The sequence below is a fragment of the Syngnathus typhle genome, unplaced genomic scaffold, assembly GCF_033458585.1.
Source record: "Syngnathus typhle isolate RoL2023-S1 ecotype Sweden unplaced genomic scaffold, RoL_Styp_1.0 HiC_scaffold_323, whole genome shotgun sequence".
In the NCBI taxonomy this organism is placed as follows: Eukaryota; Metazoa; Chordata; class Actinopteri; order Syngnathiformes; family Syngnathidae; genus Syngnathus; species Syngnathus typhle.
This window is the reverse complement of record NW_026872227.1, coordinates 16,910-25,000: the sequence shown is the minus strand read 5'-3', so window position 1 is coordinate 25,000 and position 8,091 is coordinate 16,910.

Here is an 8,091-nt window from a genome sequence, read left to right as displayed (position 1 = left end):
AGCATTCGCGGTAGACCGGCGCGGCCGGCGGACACCCACGCGGCGTGCCGCAATCGGATCGCGCGCTCGGCCTCCGTTGATTTCCTCTAGGTGGGTGATTCGGGGCGTCTCGGTCTCGCTGCCGTTCGGTCGCGCCAAGGCCTGCGGGGGCGGCGCGTAGCGCACGCTCTCGCGGCGGCCGAGGCGCTAGAGTGCGACCCGCAAGTGGGGAGGAACCGTCCACCCAACGCCGGCGCGAGCCGGGGCCGGTGGGGGCCCTACCAAGGCGGGTCATGAGTGCCAGTCGGTCAGTTCGGGAGAAGGGGAGGGTACTCGGAGGCCCGCCGGGAGCAGACGGGGGTCCGGAAGCTGAGGGGGGTGAAGGACGGCGGCCGGGAGCAGACGGCCGTCCCCGGGAGGGGGTGTTCGTTCACGTGCGGACGCCGGGAGCAGGCGGCCGTCACGCGATTCTGCCAACCGTTCCTACCGGCCTGTGTTTAAGGAGGCGGCCGGTCCTCCGTCCTTGGATGGATAAGATTCGCAGATTTTCGCCCGGCCTGTGTTTAAGGAGGCGGCCGGTTCCCTCCTTCCTTCCTTTCTTGGATGTATAACATTCGCAGATTTTCGCCCGGCCGGTGGTTTAAGGAGGCGGCCGGTCCTCCCTCCTTGGATGTATAACATTCGCAGATTTTCGCCCGGCCTATGTTTAGTGAGGCGACCGGTCCTCCCTCCTTGGATGTATAACATTCGCATATTTTCGCCCGGCCGGTGGTTTAAGGAGGCGGCCGGTCCTCCCTCCTTGGATGTATAACATTCGCAGATTTTCGCCCGGCCTATGTTTAGTGAGGCGACCGGTCCTCCGTGGAGAGCGACCCGCAAGTGGGGAGGAACCGTCCACCCAACGCCGGCGCGAGCCGGGGCCGGTGGGGGCCCTACCAAGGCGGGTCTCATTGCCTGTCGGTCAGTTCGGGAGAAGGTGGGGGTACTCGGAGGCCCGCCGGGAGCAGACGGGGGTCCGGAAGGTGAGGGGGTGAAGGACGGCGGTCGGGAGCAGACGGCCGTCCCCGGGAGGGGGTGTTCGTTCACGTGCGGACGCCGGGAGCAGGCGGCCGTCACGCAATTCTGCCAACCGTTCCCACCGGCCTGTGTTTAAGGAGGCGGCCGGTCCTCCACGAGAAGAATTCTGCCAAACGTTCCACCGGCCTGTGTTTAAGGAGGCGGCCGGTCCTCCCCGTCGTTCCGCCGGCTTGTGTTTAAGGAGGCGGCCGGTCCTCCACGAGAAGAATTCTGCCAAACGTTCCACCGGCCTGTGTTTAAGGAGGCGGCCGGTCCTCCCCGTCGTTCCGCCGGCTTGTGTTTAAGGAGGCGGCCGGTCCTCCACTATTCCTTCCTTGGATGGAAAGCATGTAGCACTTTGAAAATTTTCGAGCACTGTGACACTTTGAAAATTTTCGAGAGTTTTTGTACTTAGAAAATTTTTCGCTCTTGCACTTCCAGAGTGCTTTGCGGTAGCTCCTAGGTTCGCTGTCCGAGCATGTGAACACTTTTTGGGGGGGAACACATCGCTAGAGACACCAGCCGCCTGGTTCTCGGGGCCAAAACTTGTGTTCCCCACACTCGTTCTGACTATATTTTGCGATTTGGGGGTAAAGGTAATGAGTACAGTGACTAGGGGGACCAACTCATCGTACTCTGGCGCACCAACAGACCAAAGCTGGTACTGCACTTACCCCTGGTACCCCAACGCCTGGTACCTGACGGGCGAGAGGCTGATTTTTCGCTATTTGCGGCCGACCGAGGGAACCAGACAAAGCGGACACTTTACGGCGCAAGAGCCGTTGGCACTTAGAAATTTTTCGACAAAGTTGGCGCGAGCTCCAGAAGGAGAGGCTGATTTTTCGCTATTTGTGGCCGACCGAGGGAACCAGGCAAAGCGGACACTTTACGGCGCAAGAGCCGTTGGCACTTAGAAATTTTTTGACAAAGTTGGCGCGAGCTCCAGAAGGAGAGGCTGATTTTTCGCTATTTGTGGCCGACCGAGGGAACCAGGCAAAGCGGACACTTTACGGCGCAAGAGCCGTTGGCACTTAGAAAATATTCGCCAAAGTTGGCACGAGCTCCAGAAGGAGAGGCTGATTTTTCGCTATTTGTGGCCGACCGAGGGAACCAGACAAAGCGGACACATTACGGCGCAAGAGCCGTTGGCACTTAGAAAATATTCGCCAAAGTTGGCACGAGCTCCAGAAGGAGAGGCTGATTTTTCGCTATTTGTGGCCGACCGAGGGAACCAGACAAAGCGGACACTTTACGGCGCAAGAGCCGTTGGCACTTGCGCGAGCTCCAGAAGGAGAGGCTGATTTTTCGCTATTTGTGGCCGACCGAGGGAACCAGACAAAGCGGACACATTACGGCGCAAGAGCCGTTGGCACTTAGAAAATATTCGCCAAAGTTGGCACGAGCTCCAGAAGGAGAGGCTGATTTTTCGCTATTTGTGGCCGACCGAGGGAACCAGACAAAGCGGACACTTTACGGCGCAAGAGCCGTTGGCACTTGCGCGAGCTCCAGAAGGAGAGGCTGATTTTTCGCTATTTGTGGCCGACCGAGGGAACCAGACAAAGCGGACACATTACGGCGCAAGAGCCGTTGGCACTTAGAAAATATTCGCCAAAGTTGGCACGAGCTCCAGAAGGAGAGGCTGATTTTTCGCTATTTGTGGCCGACCGAGGGAACCAGACAAAGCGGACACTTTACGGCGCAAGAGCCGTTGGCACTTGCGCGAGCTCCAGAAGGAGAGGCTGATTTTTCGCTATTTGTGGCCGACCGAGGGAACCAGACAAAGCGGACACATTACGGCGCAAGAGCCGTTGGCACTTAGAAAATATTCGCCAAAGTTGGCACGAGCTCCAGAAGGAGAGGCTGATTTTTCGCTATTTGTGGCCGACCGAGGGAACCAGACAAAGCGGACACTTTACGGCGCAAGAGCCGTTGGCACTTGCGCGAGCTCCAGAAGGAGAGGCTGATTTTTCGCTATTTGTGGCCGACCGAGGGAACCAGACAAAGCGGACACTTTACGGCGCAAGAGCCGTTGGCACTTAGAAAATATTCGCCAAAGTTGGCACGAGCTCCAGAAGGAGAGGCTGATTTTTCGCCGTTTGTGGCCGACCGAGGGAACCAGACAAAGCGGACACTTTACGGCGCAAGAGCCGTTGGCACTTAGGCGAGCTCCAGAAGGAGAGGCTGATTTTTCGCTATTTGTGGCCGACCGAGGGAACCAGGCAAAGCGGACACATTACGGCGCAAGAGCCGTTGGCACTTAGAAAATATTCGCCAAAGTTGGCACGAGCTCCAGAAGGAGAGGCTGATTTTTCGCTATTTGTGGCCGACCGAGGGAACCAGGCAAAGCGGACACTTTACGGCGCAAGAGCCGTTGGCACTTAGAAATTTTTTGACAAAGTTGGCGCGAGCTCCAGAAGGAGAGGCTGGTTTTTCGCTATTTGTGGCCGACCGAGGGAACCAGGCAAAGCGGACACATTACGGCGCAAGAGCCGTTGGCACTTAGGCGAGCTCCAGAAGGAGAGGCTGATTTTTCGCTATTTGTGGCCGACCGAGGGAACCAGGCAAAGCGGACACATTACGGCGCAAGAGCCGTTGGCACTTAGGCGAGCTCCAGAAGGAGAGGCTGGTTTTTCGCTATTTGTGGCCGACCGAGGGAACCAGGCAAAGCGGACACATTACGGCGCAAGAGCCGTTGGCACTTAGGCGAGCTCCAGAAGGAGAGGCTGATTTTTCGCTATTTGTGGCCGACCGAGGGAACCAGGCAAAGCGGACACTTTACGGCGCAAGAGCCGTTGGCACTTAGAAATTTTTTGACAAAGTTGGCGCGAGCTCCAGAAGGAGAGGCTGGTTTTTCGCTATTTGTGGCCGACCGAGGGAACCAGGCAAAGCGGACACATTACGGCGCAAGAGCCGTTGGCACTTAGGCGAGCTCCAGAAGGAGAGGCTGATTTTTCGCCGTTTGTGGCCGACCGAGGGAACCAGGCAAAGCGGACACATTACGGCGCAAGAGCCGTTGGCACTTAGGCGAGCTCCAGAAGGAGAGGCTGGTTTTTCGCTATTTGTGGCCGACCGAGGGAACCAGGCAAAGCGGACACATTACGGCGCAAGAGCCGTTGGCACTTAGGCGAGCTCCAGAAGGAGAGGCTGATTTTTCGCCGTTTGTGGCCGACCGAGGGAACCAGGCAAAGCGGACACATTACGGCGCAAGAGCCGTTGGCACTTAGGCGAGCTCCAGAAGGAGAGGCTGGTTTTTCGCTATTTGTGGCCGACCGAGGGAACCAGGCAAAGCGGACACATTACGGCGCAAGAGCCGTTGGCACTTAGGCGAGCTCCAGAAGGAGAGGCTGATTTTTCGCCGTTTGTGGCCGACCGAGGGAACCAGGCAAAGCGGACACATTACGGCGCAAGAGCCGTTGGCACTTAGGCGAGCTCCAGAAGGAGAGGCTGGTTTTTCGCTATTTGTGGCCGACCGAGGGAACCAGGCAAAGCGGACACATTACGGCGCAAGAGCCGTTGGCACTTAGGCGAGCTCCAGAAGGAGAGGCTGATTTTTCGCCGTTTGTGGCCGACCGAGGGAACCAGGCAAAGCGGACACATTACGGCGCAAGAGCCGTTGGCACTTAGGCGAGCTCCAGAAGGAGAGGCTGGTTTTTCGCTATTTGTGGCCGACCGAGGGAACCAGGCAAAGCGGACACATTACGGCGCAAGAGCCGTTGGCACTTAGGCGAGCTCCAGAAGGAGAGGCTGATTTTTCGCCGTTTGTGGCCGACCGAGGGAACCAGGCAAAGCGGACACATTACGGCGCAAGAGCCGTTGGCACTTAGGCGAGCTCCAGAAGGAGAGGCTGGTTTTTCGCTATTTGTGGCCGACCGAGGGAACCAGGCAAAGCGGACACATTACGGCGCAAGAGCCGTTGGCACTTAGGCGAGCTCCAGAAGGAGAGGCTGATTTTTCGCCGTTTGTGGCCGACCGAGGGAACCAGGCAAAGCGGACACATTACGGCGCAAGAGCCGTTGGCACTTAGGCGAGCTCCAGAAGGAGAGGCTGGTTTTTCGCCGTTCGTGGCCGACCGAGGGAACCAGGCAAAGCGGACACATTACGGCGCAAGAGCCGTTGGCACTTAGAAAATATTCGCCAAAGTTGGCACGAGCTCCAGAATGAGAGGCTGATTTTTCGCCGTTTGTGGCCGACCGAGGGAACCAGGCAAAGCGGACACATTACGGCGCAAGAGCCGTTGGCACTTAGGCGAGCTCCAGAAGGAGAGGCTGATTTTTTCGCTATTTGTGGCCGACCGAGGGAACCAGGCAAAGCGGACACATTACGGCGCAAGAGCCGTTGGCACTTAGAAAATATTCGCCAAAGTTGGCACGAGCTCCAGAATGAGAGGCTGATTTTTCGCCGTTTGTGGCCGACCGAGGGAACCAGACAAAGCGGACACATTACGGCGCAAGAGCCGTTGGCACTTAGGCGAGCTCCAGAAGGAGAGGCTGATTTTTTCGCTATTTGTGGCCGACCGAGGGAACCAGGCAAAGCGGACACATTACGGCGCAAGAGCCGTTGGCACTTAGAAAATATTCGCCAAAGTTGGCACGAGCTCCAGAATGAGAGGCTGATTTTTCGCCGTTTGTGGCCGACCGAGGGAACCAGGCAAAGCGGACACATTACGGCGCAAGAGCCGTTGGCACTTAGGCGAGCTCCAGAAGGAGAGGCTGATTTTTTCGCTATTTGTGGCCGACCGAGGGAACCAGGCAAAGCGGACACATTACGGCGCAAGAGCCGTTGGCACTTAGAAAATATTCGCCAAAGTTGGCACGAGCTCCAGAATGAGAGGCTGATTTTTCGCCGTTTGTGGCCGACCGAGGGAACCAGACAAAGCGGACACATTACGGCGCAAGAGCCGTTGGCACTTAGGCGAGCTCCAGAAGGAGAGGCTGGTTTTTCGCTATTTGTGGCCGACCGAGGGAACCAGGCAAAGCGGACACATTACGGCGCAAGAGCCGTTGGCACTTAGAAAATATTCGCCAAAGTTGGCACGAGCTCCAGAATGAGAGGCTGATTTTTCGCCGTTTGTGGCCGACCGAGGGAACCAGGCAAAGCGGACACATTACGGCGCAAGAGCCGTTGGCACTTAGGCGAGCTCCAGAAGGAGAGGCTGATTTTTTCGCTATTTGTGGCCGACCGAGGGAACCAGGCAAAGCGGACACATTACGGCGCAAGAGCCGTTGGCACTTAGAAAATATTCGCCAAAGTTGGCACGAGCTCCAGAATGAGAGGCTGATTTTTCGCCGTTTGTGGCCGACCGAGGGAACCAGACAAAGCGGACACATTACGGCGCAAGAGCCGTTGGCACTTAGGCGAGCTCCAGAAGGAGAGGCTGGTTTTTCGCTATTTGTGGCCGACCGAGGGAACCAGGCAAAGCGGACACATTACGGCGCAAGAGCCGTTGGCACTTAGAAAATATTCGCCAAAGTTGGCACGAGCTCCAGAAGGAGAGGCTGATTTTTCGCTATTTGTGGCCGACCGAGGGAACCAGGCAAAGCGGACACATTACGGCGCAAGAGCCGTTGGCACTTAGGCGAGCTCCAGAAGGAGAGGCTGATTTTTCGCCGTTCGTGGCCGACCGAGGGAACCAGGCAAAGCGGACACATTACGGCGCAAGAGCCGTTGGCACTTAGAAAATATTCGCCAAAGTTGGCACGAGCTCCAGAATGAGAGGCTGATTTTTCGCCGTTTGTGGCCGACCGAGGGAACCAGACAAAGCGGACACATTACGGCGCAAGAGCCGTTGGCACTTAGGCGAGCTCCAGAAGGAGAGGCTGATTTTTCGCCGTTCGTGGCCGACCGAGGGAACCAGGCAAAGCGGACACATTACGGCGCAAGAGCCGTTGGCACTTAGAAAATATTCGCCAAAGTTGGCACGAGCTCCAGAATGAGAGGCTGATTTTTCGCCGTTTGTGGCCGACCGAGGGAACCAGACAAAGCGGACACATTACGGCGCAAGAGCCGTTGGCACTTAGGCGAGCTCCAGAAGGAGAGGCTGATTTTTTCGCTATTTGTGGCCGACCGAGGGAACCAGGCAAAGCGGACACATTACGGCGCAAGAGCCGTTGGCACTTAGAAAATATTCGCCAAAGTTGGCACGAGCTCCAGAAGGAGAGGCTGATTTTTCGCTATTTGTGGCCGACCGAGGGAACCAGGCAAAGCGGACACATTACGGCGCAAGAGCCGTTGGCACTTAGGCGAGCTCCAGAAGGAGAGGCTGATTTTTCGCTATTTGTGGCCGACCGAGGGAACCAGGCAAAGCGGACACATTACGGCGCAAGAGCCGTTGGCACTTAGAAAATATTCGCCAAAGTTGGCACGAGCTCCAGAATGAGAGGCTGATTTTTCGCCGTTTGTGGCCGACCGAGGGAACCAGACAAAGCGGACACATTACGGCGCAAGAGCCGTTGGCACTTAGGCGAGCTCCAGAAGGAGAGGCTGATTTTTTCGCTATTTGTGGCCGACCGAGGGAACCAGGCAAAGCGGACACATTACGGCGCAAGAGCCGTTGGCACTTAGAAAATATTCGCCAAAGTTGGCACGAGCTCCAGAATGAGAGGCTGATTTTTCGCCGTTTGTGGCCGACCGAGGGAACCAGACAAAGCGGACACATTACGGCGCAAGAGCCGTTGGCACTTAGGCGAGCTCCAGAAGGAGAGGCTGATTTTTTCGCTATTTGTGGCCGACCGAGGGAACCAGGCAAAGCGGACACATTACGGCGCAAGAGCCGTTGGCACTTAGAAAATATTCGCCAAAGTTGGCACGAGCTCCAGAATGAGAGGCTGATTTTTCGCTATTTGTGGCCGACCGAGGGAACCAGGCAAAGCGGACACATTACGGCGCAAGAGCCGTTGGCACTTAGGCGAGCTCCAGAAGGAGAGGCTGATTTTTCGCCGTTCGTGGCCGACCGAGGGAACCAGGCAAAGCGGACACTTTACGGCGCAAGAGCCGTTGGCACTTAGAAAATATTCTGAAATTCTCACCGACCTCCGTGGTGGAGAGGCCGAATTTTCG